At 43.7% G+C, this 11,179-nt stretch overlaps 1 long non-coding RNA gene across 1 annotated transcript; it reads right to left on the reverse strand.

The window, feature by feature from the left end:
• Nucleotides 1–7,227: 7,227 nt before the first annotated feature.
• On the reverse strand, nucleotides 7,228–9,331 carry LOC120017985. Its single transcript, XR_005472165.1, has 3 exons — nucleotides 9,251–9,331; nucleotides 8,873–8,957; nucleotides 7,228–7,530 (listed from the first exon to the last, which is right to left on the reverse strand). It is a non-coding gene; the product is annotated as an uncharacterized LOC120017985 (long non-coding RNA).
• Between the last annotated feature and the right edge of the window lie 1,848 nt (nucleotides 9,332–11,179).

Genomic DNA, 11,179 nt, shown 5'->3' on the forward strand with positions numbered 1-11,179 from the left:
CATGGAATAAACAAACATACAATCAATAATACAGTAGGAAAATCTATATACAGCATGTGCAAATGAGGTAGGATAAGAGAGGTAAGGCAATAAATAAGCCATGGTGGCAAAGTAATTACTATATAGCAATTAAACACTGGAATGGTAGGATGTGCAGAGGATGAATGTGCAAGTTGAGATTCTGGGGTGCAAAGGCGCAAGATAAATAAATAAATACATACAGTATGGGGATGAGGTAGATTGGATGGGCTATTTACAGATGAGCTAATTACAGGTGCAGTGATCTGTGAGGTGCTCTGACAGCTGGTGCTCAAAGATAGTGAGGGAGGTAAGAGTCTCCAGCTTCGGAGATTTTTGCAGTTCGTTCCAGTCATTGGCAGCAGAGAACTGGAAGGAGAGGCGGCCAAAGGAAGAATTGGCTTTGGGGGTGACCAGTGAGATATACCAGCTGGAGCGCGTGCTACAGGTGGGTGCTGCTATGGTGACCAGTGAGCTGAGATAAGGCGGGGCTTTACCTAGCAGAGACTTGTAGATGACCTGGAGCCAGTGGGCGACGAGTATGAAGCAAGGGCCAGCCAACGAGAGCATACAGGTCGCAGTGGTGGGTAGTATATGGGGCTTTGGTGACAAAACGGATGGCACTGTGATAGACTGCATCCAATTTGTTGAGTGGAGTGTAGGAGGCTATTTTGTAAATGACATCGCCGAAGTCGAGGATTGGTAGGATGGTCAGTTTTACAAGGGTATGTTTGGCAGCATGAGTGAAGGATGTTGCAAATAGGAAGCCGATTCTAGATTTAATTTTGGATTGGAGATGTTTAATGTGAGTCTGGAAGGAGAGTTTACAGTCTAACCAGACACCTAGGGTATTTGTAGTTGTCCACATATTCTAAGTCAGAACCGTCCAGAGTAGTGATGCTGGACGGGCGGGCAGCGATCGGTTCAAGAGAATGTATTTAGTTTTACTTGCATTTAAGAACAGTTGGAGGCCACGGAAGGAGAGTTGTATAGCATTGAAGCTCATCTGGAGGTTAGTTAACACAGTGTCCAACGAAGGGCCAGAGGTATACAGAATGGTGTCGTCTGCGTAGAGGTGTATCAGAGAATCACCAGCAGCAAGAGCAACATCATTGATGTATACAGAGAAGAGAGTCGACTCGAGAATTGAACCCTGTGGCACCCCCATAGAGACTGCCAGAGGTCCGGACAACAGGCCCACCGATTTGACATAGTGAACTCTATCAGAGAAGTAGTTGTTGAACCAAGCGAGGCAATCATTTGAGAAACCAAGGCTATTGAGTCTGCCAATGTTGTGATTGACAGAGTCGAAAGCCTTAGCCAGGTCGATGAATACGGCTGCACAGTAATGTCTCTTATCGATGGCGGTTATGATATCGTTTAGGACCTTGAGCGTGGCTGAGGTGTACCCATGACCAGCTCTGTAACCAGATTGCATAGCGGAGAAGGTACGGTGGGATTCAAAATGGTCAGTAATCTGTTTGTTAACTTGGCTTTCAAAGACCTTAGAAAGGCAGGGTAGAATAGATATAGGTCTGTAGCAGTTTGGGTCTAGAGTGTCTCCCCCTTTGAAGAGGGGGGTGACCACGGCAGCTTTCCAATCTATGGGAATCTCAGACGATACGAAAGAGAGGTTGAACAGGCTAGTAATAGGGGTTGCAACAATTTCGGCAGATAATTTTAGAAAGAGAGGGTCCAGATTTTCTAGCCCGGCTGATTTGTAGGGGTCCAGATTTTGCAGCTCTTTCAGAACATCAGCTATCTGGATTTGGGTGATGGAGAAGTGGGGGAGGTTTGGGCGAGTTGCTGTGGGGAGCGCAGGGCTGTTGACCGGGGTAGGGGTAGCCAGGTGGAAAGCATGGCCAGCCATGAAAAAATGCTTCTTGAAATTCTCAATTATTGTGGATTTATCAGTAGTGACAGTGTTTCCTAGCCTCAGTGCAGTGGGCAGCTGGGAGGAGGTGCTCTTATTCTCCATGGACTTTACAGTGTCCCAGAACTTTTTGGAGTTTGTACTACAGGATGAAAATTTCTGTTTGAAAAACCTAGCCTTAGCTTTCCTAACTGCCTGTGTATATTGGTTCCTAACTTCCCTGAAAAGTTGCATATCACAGGATGTTTTTGTGCTGGTCAAGGGCAGACAGGTCTGGAGTGAACCAAGGGCTATATCTATTCCTGGTTCTACATTTGTTGAATGGAGCATGCTTATTTAAGATGGTGAGGAAGGCACTTTTAAAGAATAACCAGGCATCCTCTACTGACGGAATGATGTCAATGTCATTCCAGGATACCCTGGCCAGGTCGATTAGAAAGGCCTGTTCGCTGAAGTGTTTTAGGGAGCGTTTGGCAGTGATGAGGGGTGGTCGTTTGACCGCAGACCCATTACGGATGCAGGCAATGAGGCAGTGATTGCTGAGATCTTGGCTGAAAACAGCAGAGGTGTATTTGGAGGGCGAGTTAGTTAGGATGATATCTATGAGGGTGCCCGTGTTTACGGATTTGGGGCTGTACCTGGTAGGTTCATTGATAATTTGTGTGAGATTGAGGGCATCTAGTTTAGATTGTAGGATGGCCAGGGTGTTAAGCATGTCCCAGTTTAGGTCACCTAACAGTAGGAGTTCTGAAGATAGATGGGGGGCAATCAATTCACATATGGTGTCCAGGGCACAGCTGGGGGCAGAGGGTGGTCTATAGCAAGCGACAACGGTGAGAGACTTGTTTCTGGAAAGGTGAATTTTCAGAAGTAGAAGCTCGAATTGTTTTGGTACAGACCTGGATAGTAAGACAGAACTCTGCAGGCTATCTTTGCAGTAGATTGCAACACCGCCCCCTTTGGCAGTTCTATCTTGGCGGAAAATTGTATAGTTAGGGATAGAAATTTCAGGGGTTTTGGTGGTTTTCCTAAGACAGGATTCAGACACGGCTAAGACATCCGGGTTGGCAGAATGTGCTAAAGCAGTGAATAAAGCAAACTTAGGGAGTAGGCTTCTAATGTCAACATGCATGAAACCAATGCTTTTACGGTTACAGAAGTCAACAAATGAGAGCACCTGGGGAGTAGGAGTGGAGCTAGGCACTGCAGGTCCTGGATTAACCTCTACATCACCAGAGGAACAGATGAGAAGTCGGATAAGGGTACGGCTAAAGGCTATAAGAACTGACCGTCTAGCACGTTTGGAACAGAGAGTAAAGGGAGCAGGTTTCTGGGCACGATAGCATAGATTCAAGGCATAATGTACAGACAATGTTATGGTAGGAAGAGAGTACATTGGAGGTAAACCTAGGCATTGAGTAATGATGAGAGAGATATAGTCTCTAGAGACGTTTAAACCAGGTGATGTCATCACATATGTGGGAGGTGGAACAACATGGTTGGTTACGGCATATTGAGCAGGGCTAGAGGCTCTACAGTGAAATAAGACAGTAATCACTAACCAGGACAGTAATGGACAAGGCATATTGATATTAGGGAGAGGCATGCGTAGCCAAGTGATCGTATGGGTCCAGTGAGTGGTTGGGCTGGCTGGGGACACGGCGATTCAGACAGTTAGCAGGCCAGGGCTAGCAAGCTAGCAGTTAGCAGGCTGGGGCTAGCAAGCTAGCATAAGGGCCTTAGAGGGACGTTGCGATGGGGGAAAGTCTGTTTTCTCCTCCTCGTGCGGTGATGTCGATAGACCAGTCGTGGAATTAGTAGGGTTCCAAGTAGCAGAGGGGTCCAAGTCCAATTGGCAAAATGGGTATAGTGGTCCAAGAAACTGGCCGATGGATCAGCTAACAGTCCAATATGCTCTAGATAGCTAGCAGGCCGCGGTTAGCAGAATGGGCCTTCAGGGGACGTCGCGCCTGAGGGGCCTGTTGGGATCCTTGGGCAGATTATGTCGGTATTCCAGTCGTGAAGGATCGGGGTCCGGATATTGTAGCCAAGGAGTGGGCTTCAGGAGTAGCCCAGGAGCCCTAGCCGGGAGATGGGTCTAGCATGGGCTAGCTCCAGGCTAGTTGGTGCTAGCTCCAGGCTAGTTGGTGCTAGCTCCGGGACGGAAACATTAGCCAGGAGTAGTCAACCCGGGTTGCGGTTAGCTAGCTGTGATGATCCAGATGAAAAAGTTCAGAGTTTGCGGTAGGAATCCGGAGATATGGAGAGAAAAATAGGTCTGGTATGCTCTGGTTTGAAACGTGTTGTACGAAATGGCGAGAGCTTTCCGAGCTAAAGGTTAGCTGATGACCGCTAGCAGTGGTTAACTGACTGATAGCTGGTAGCTAGTTAGCTAGCTAGCTTCAGTTGAGGTATTCCAGTTCGGAGGTAAATAGAAATACTTTAGAAAAAAACAGATCCACACCACATTGGGTGAGGTGGGTTGCGGGAGAGTATTTTGAAGTTGAGGTTTAGGAAAAATATTTTTTTTAATGTGAAGAAAAATATATAAAAATATATATACATGGGACGAGACAAGACAAAGACGTCTGACTGCTACGCCATCTTGTAGCGCCATTTTATATCAGGCCTGCAGTGTGTTCTGGTCCAGACAACCTGGTGTAACTGTTATATCAAACCTGCAGTGTGTTCTCTGACAAGATAAACCAATATAAGACAATATCATTAGTTTGCAGTAAACCACCAACCTGGTAAGATGAACAAAGTGATGAATAAATAAATGAGTTAACGTCACAACAGGTCTTTAATTGACCATGTTCCCAGCACACTGAAGACCACACAGCTCTATGACCACAGCCTCTGTCATCACAACCCTAGAAGACTGTTATGATCCAGATGAATCCACATCCATATGCAAAACAACATGTCAAACAGGCTTGTTCTGGCCTGTAGCACATCGAAAAAACATACGTTACAATCACCTTTGGCAGCGATTACAGTCGCAGGTCTTTTGGGGTAAGTCTTAAGAGCCTTGGATTGGATATTTGCCCATTATTCTTTTTTCAAAATTCTCCAAGCTCTGTCAAGTTGGTTGTTGATCAATGCTAGATGGACACTTTCAAGTCTTGCCATATATTTTCAAGTCAAACCTGTAACTAGTCCCCTCAGGAACATTCAATGTCGTCTTGGTATAGAACCTCAGTGTAGATGTGTGTTTTAGGTTGTTGTCCAGCTGAAAGGTGAAGTCATCTCCCAGTGTCTGGTGGAAAGCAGACTGAATCAGGTTGTCCTCTATGACTTTGGCTGTGCTTAGCTCCTTTCTGTTCATTTTTTTATCCTGAAAAACTCCACAGTCTAGGCAAGTCAGTTAAGAACAAATTCTTATTTACAACGACAGCCTAGGAACAGTGGGGTAACTGCCTTGTTCAGGGGCAGAACGACAGATTTTTATTATTGTCAGCTCGGGGATTCAATCCAGCAACCTTTCGGATACTGGTCCAATGTTCTAACCTCTAGGCTACCTGCCGACCCCAAAAATCAAGGAAGATCATCAGGCAATAAATATGTATGATGTTCTATGTGCTTTCAATGATGATGTTCTCCCCCTGTCATTTCGTGCTGATTTGATGCCTGATCCCAGACAGCACACAAACCTCTGCCCAACGTAGGCACAATGTAACCTATATACATTACGCATTGGGAAGATGCAGTTTAGACATAGTTTGTTAATTGGCAAGATGTCTTGCAGACGTATTTAAGAAAAGCCTACATTTTAAATGATGCAATTCTACATCGTTTCTACATCGTCCAGGCATCAACATTCTATTCTCAAAAGCATAATAGGTTACTCTGCCTCCTCGGGCATTAAGCCTTAGCCAACCCACAAGAACACTTCAAAATACACAACATTGTTCATATACAGTATTTGGTTACCTCAGGACTATCTCTGTATGTTTGTGCATTTGCCTTCAGATATTTACTGGCATAATATTACTGTGAGGAGGTGTAACACTGGATCCTCCAGCTAGTCAGAGAGCTGTCAGCATGTGAGGGTTCCTGTAGTAGAACCAACAGTATTAAAGTTCAAGTTGATTTCATTCAGCCTGTTGTTTGAGCGTTTGCTTGAGCCTGTCTGGAGTGCCAGATGGGTGAGTGGGGTTTGCACTTTTGGGACTATTCTATTGCACCAGGTAAGCTAAATCAAGCACAGCATTTAAAAGACAACAGGCACAGGGCTGGTGCCATCCCCTACTGCCATTGTGGCCTTGAGCAAGGCATTTAACCCCTAAACTGTTACAAGGGTAAGGCTGTAATACTGACCCTGTGTTGCTCCCAGCCTGGTGCATTAACAGTCAGGAGATTGAGTACTGTGACAGTAAAAATACCCACTTCTCAACTCGCAGTGAAGCATTGTGGGATAATTAGTAGTACAGTGGCACCTTCCATGCCTGAATTGAAGTACGTTTTCAAACCATTTCACTTGAAGTTCACCGACGTGCACATGTACAGGCATATGTTTGTTACAGGAAGAGAACATTCCTTCTGGTTGTAATGTTATGTCTACACAAAGAGAAGTCCTGTTCCTTCCAACTGCCACCCAGAGATAATGTAGTACGATAGCAAGACAAAGCTCATAGGTTATAGATAGAACTTTATATTCTCAGATAGACATGATTGGATGGTCCTCATTACACATAGAATACAACCGTTTTCAATACTGCAACTCCTCAGTGAAACAATACAATGTGGGGTGATCAGCCAATCACATTAAAATGTACTTTACACTGCAAGTTCTTCTCATGTTTCTTCCAAGATGTAAAACTGGGATTGTAATATGTGACTATTGAAAAAACAAACAGAAATGTGTCCTTCTTCATAGCCTACCATATGAGAAAGCTTATTGAACTAATGTGGTTTTACAACTAGTCCTACATGTTTTCAGACGTTCAAATGGAAAACCAGATTTCCTGAAGTAAACAGACAAAAGGAGGATTTCAAGATCATGGTATCCAGATTCTTACAACATTTTAAAATGACATTTTAACAAAATGGTGGGCCAGGCCTGAACTGATCAGCTCAACTACCATTAAAACGGATATTGTAAGAGCATAGTTTCAGTCAATGTAAGGTCAATGCAAACACACAATATAAAACGTTTATTTACGTAATATAAAAAGTGTACCTACCTAATATATAAAAAGTTCACCTAGCTAATCTGAATGAAACATTTAGAGGTGTATGTATCATACATTTAGCAGAGTAACATGTCAATAAACACACAAAAACTCAACAATATGCTCTTATAGTTACGTCTTCTCCTTTGGTTGGACTGGTCCTTTTCTAAAGCTATAGATCACAAGAACATCTAAAGTGTTGTTAGGGTGTGATGAAATACAAATAAATACTGCAGGAATCTTTTGGACTCATGACAGCGTTACTGAAAAGTGCATGGCTTCCTTCAGTCTTTTCCTAAGTGCATAATTATAATCTGCAACATCACTGTAATAAATAAGAGACAAGTTCTACAATATATTTCCCATATACATCCGTTTTTGTTTGTCCTTGAATTGCTTAATTGACGTCCCAGCACACAGGGTGTGTTTCAATTGAAACAGGTCATTCTCCTAGTGGAGGAAAACCTGCAAAAAAACAATACCGCTGGTTACATAGACTGCAGAACATTAAAGTAGAGTCCAATATTCTGTCCTTTGTCCCTAAGTATGCACTGCATTTACTGGTAATTACTGGTATAATAAACATTGTGGAAACTGTCTAGCCCGTACCTACACCTATCCAATACTTTATATATGGGGAGTGGTGAACAAGTGCACACTTCAGGAGATTTGTAGTTACATAACATTCATACTGAATGAATAAATAGGAACACAGCTAAACAGGTATTTAGAGCAAAAATATTCAAATATTTAGCTGATTCTGAGAAGCGTCAGCTAGCGAGCTAGCCTACCTGTTTCCAGTTGGAAGGAGGAGTAATACAGATGTATTTTAGCCTAGCTAGCCTACCTGTTTCCAGTTAGAAAGAGGAGTAATACAGATGTAATTTAGCCTAGCTAGCCTACCTGTTTCCAGTTAGTTGGATGAGTAATACAGATGTCATTTAGCCTAGCTAGCCTACCTGTTTCCAGTTGGAAGGAGGAGTAATACAGATGTCATTTAGCCTAGCTAGCCTACCTGTTTCCAGTTGGAAGGAGGAGTAATACAGATGTATTTTAGCCTAGCTAGCCTACCTGTTTCCAGTTGGAAGGAGGAGTAATACAGATGTATTTTAGCCTAGCTAGCCTACCTGTTTCCAGTTGGTTGGAAGGAGGAGTAATACAGATGTCCTTTAGCCTAGCTAGCCTACCTGTTTCCAGTTGGTTGGAAGGAGGAGTAATACAGATCTATTTTAGCCTAGCTAGCCTACCTGTTTCCAGTTGGTTGGATGAGTAATACAGATGTCATTTAGCCTAGCTAGCCTACCTGTTTCCAGTTGGTTGGATGAGTTTTACAGATGTTCCTTAGCCTAGCTAGCCTACCTGTTTTCAGTTGGTTGGAGGAGTAATACATATATATTTTAGCCTAGCTAGCCTACCTGTTTCCAGTTGGTTGGATGAGTAATACAGATGTACTTTAGCCTAGCTAGCCTACCTGTTTCCAGTTGGTTGGATGAGTAATACAGATGTTCCTTAGCCTAGCTAGCCTACCTGTTTCCAGTTGGTTGGATGAGTAATACAGATGTACTTTAGCCTAGCTAGCCTACCTGTTTCCAGTTGGTTGGATGAGTAATACAGATGTTCCTTAGCCTAGCTAGCCTACCTGTTTCCAGTTGGTTGGATGAGTAATACAGATGTCATTTAGCCTAGCTAGCCTACCTGTTTTCAGTTGGTTGGATGAGTAATACAGATGTACTTTAGCCTAGCTAGCCTACCTGTTTCCAGTTGGTTGGATGAGTAATACAGATGTTCCTTAGCCTAGCTAGCCTACCTGTTTCCAGTTGGTTGGATGAGTAATACAGATGTACTTTAGCCTAGATCTGGAGGTTGATGAAGGGAGCGAACCCCACCACATCCTGCAGTATCACCAGGGAAATAGACAGAGAACAACAATACATTATAGATGATACTTCATATCCTTTCAGATGGACATTTTGTTTTGTATGGTCCTTACAGTACAATTGCTTTCATCAATGCCTCAGTGAAACAATACAAGACGCTGTGTGTTCAGCCATTCACATTAAATGTATAGGGTCCCGGATGTTAAGTGTTAAAACTGGGGGGTGATATGTGATTATTCAAATACACTAATTGTTGTGTTATAAATGACAGTAATAATTGTACATGAGTGTGTCCTTCGCCCTCATACCTGCAGCAGCACAAGGGCCCTCTGTAGTGGTGGCTCCACGTCAATCTCAACGTTCCTCTTCCGCAGGGGGTCCAGGCTGGACTCAGTCACGTTGTGACAGTGGTTCACCTTCAGAGACTGGAGCTTGGGGCAGTACTCTGCAACAGTCCTGCACGCATGCACATACACACACAGCAGGACCAAAAGGTGTAAGGACAGGTTAACCAGTGAATATCAAAGTAGGAGTGCCAGTCTCCCCTTTATCCAAAGCAAGCTGGAGCAGGACATACTCTGCAACCGTCCTGGACACAGCACGAAGAGGGTTCTTACAGGTGTGCCATTGCAGATCTAAAACATGTGTCATGACGTTAACCTGTTGGGTGAGGTTTATGACCCCCCCCCCCCCCCCCCCACCATAAATACCTTTTCCCCTTTTCTCTCTCTACTCTACAGAATAGACTCTTGGAAAGCCTTTTTTAACATAGAGACAGTATGGTAACATCAAAAGGTTGGGGAATGGAACAATATTTCTGTAATCCAACCAGTTGAAAGTGTCCGTTGTTACTTAAAGAATATGATGTCAGATCAGTTGTCTTCTGAGACATTATTACTGATGATAGGACGGCATAAATTATATCTTGGAAAGTCTACACATTCTAGTCATCAGATTCACATGGAATTGTTATGCAATTTAAATGTTTAAATATGAAACTATTTGTGAAAATATTAAATGTAATTTTATCTTTCTAAATGAGAGAATTGTTTTCATAAGTCATTTTATGCTTACTCGGTGGCCACGCCCAACTGAACAGACATTGGTTGGAGAGGGATGAAACATGCCCTTCTCTTCCCCAGTATAAAGCCCCCGTGACCCAATTCACATCAGACTAAGCAAACCCCAGAGTGAGCTGTGGTTGCGAATGATTGAATATCCACTCTACATAACGAAATGTACATGAGACCAGATCACGTGGAGGTGACGATCACTACGCTGGAAGGATGAATTTCTACTAGACTAGCCAGAATTCAGCACGAGCTAATTATGGCAAAATGGTATGAACTTTGAACTCTTATTGACTAAAGAAGAAGTGATAACTCGACTTCTAGGATGTATCAGCTGCAGCTGTAAACGTACGTGGAGTAGGACAGACAATCTCCTAATAACAACGACAGGCTATAACGTATCCGCTCGACAACATTACGACCAGATAGATTCTTCAAAGGTCAATGGCGATCTCTGCTGGGCAAACCAGGCTTCCATCTTCGACCCATCTATCGAAGCGCAGCTCAGTGGAAATATATATCTTGAATTTTCCTTTTCACAATACCCCATAATGACATCACAATACCCCATAATGACATCACAATACCCCATAATGACAAAGCAAAAACAGGAAATTGTTGAAAAATATACAAAAACTCAAATATCACATTTACATAGGTATTCAGACCCTTTACTCAGTACTTTGTTGAAGCACCTTTGGCAGTGATTACAGCCTTGAGTCTTCTTGGGCATGACGCTACAAGCTTGGCACACCTGTATTTGGGGAGTTTGTCCCAATCTTCTCTGCAGATTCTCTCAAGCTCTGTCAGGTTGGATGGGGAGCGTTGTGGCACAGCTATTTCCGGTCTCTCCAGAGATGCTCAATCAGGTTAAAGTCTGGTCTCTGGCTGGGCCACTCAAGGACATTCAGAGATTTGTCCCGAAGCCACACCTGCGTTGTCTTGCCTGAGTGTTTAGGGTCGTTGTCCTGTTGGAAGGTGAACCTTCACACCAGTCTGAGGTCCTGAGCGCTCTGGAGGAAACATGCACCATCCCTATGATGAAGCATGGTGGTGGCAGCATCATGCTGTGGGGATGTTTTTCAGTGGCAGGGACTGAGAGACTAGTCAGGATCGAGGGAAAGGTGAACAGAGCAAAGTACAGAGAGATCCTTGATGAAAACCTGT

The sequence above is a fragment of the Salvelinus namaycush genome, chromosome 22 (assembly GCF_016432855.1).
Source record: "Salvelinus namaycush isolate Seneca chromosome 22, SaNama_1.0, whole genome shotgun sequence".
Taxonomy (NCBI): Eukaryota; Metazoa; Chordata; class Actinopteri; order Salmoniformes; family Salmonidae; genus Salvelinus; species Salvelinus namaycush.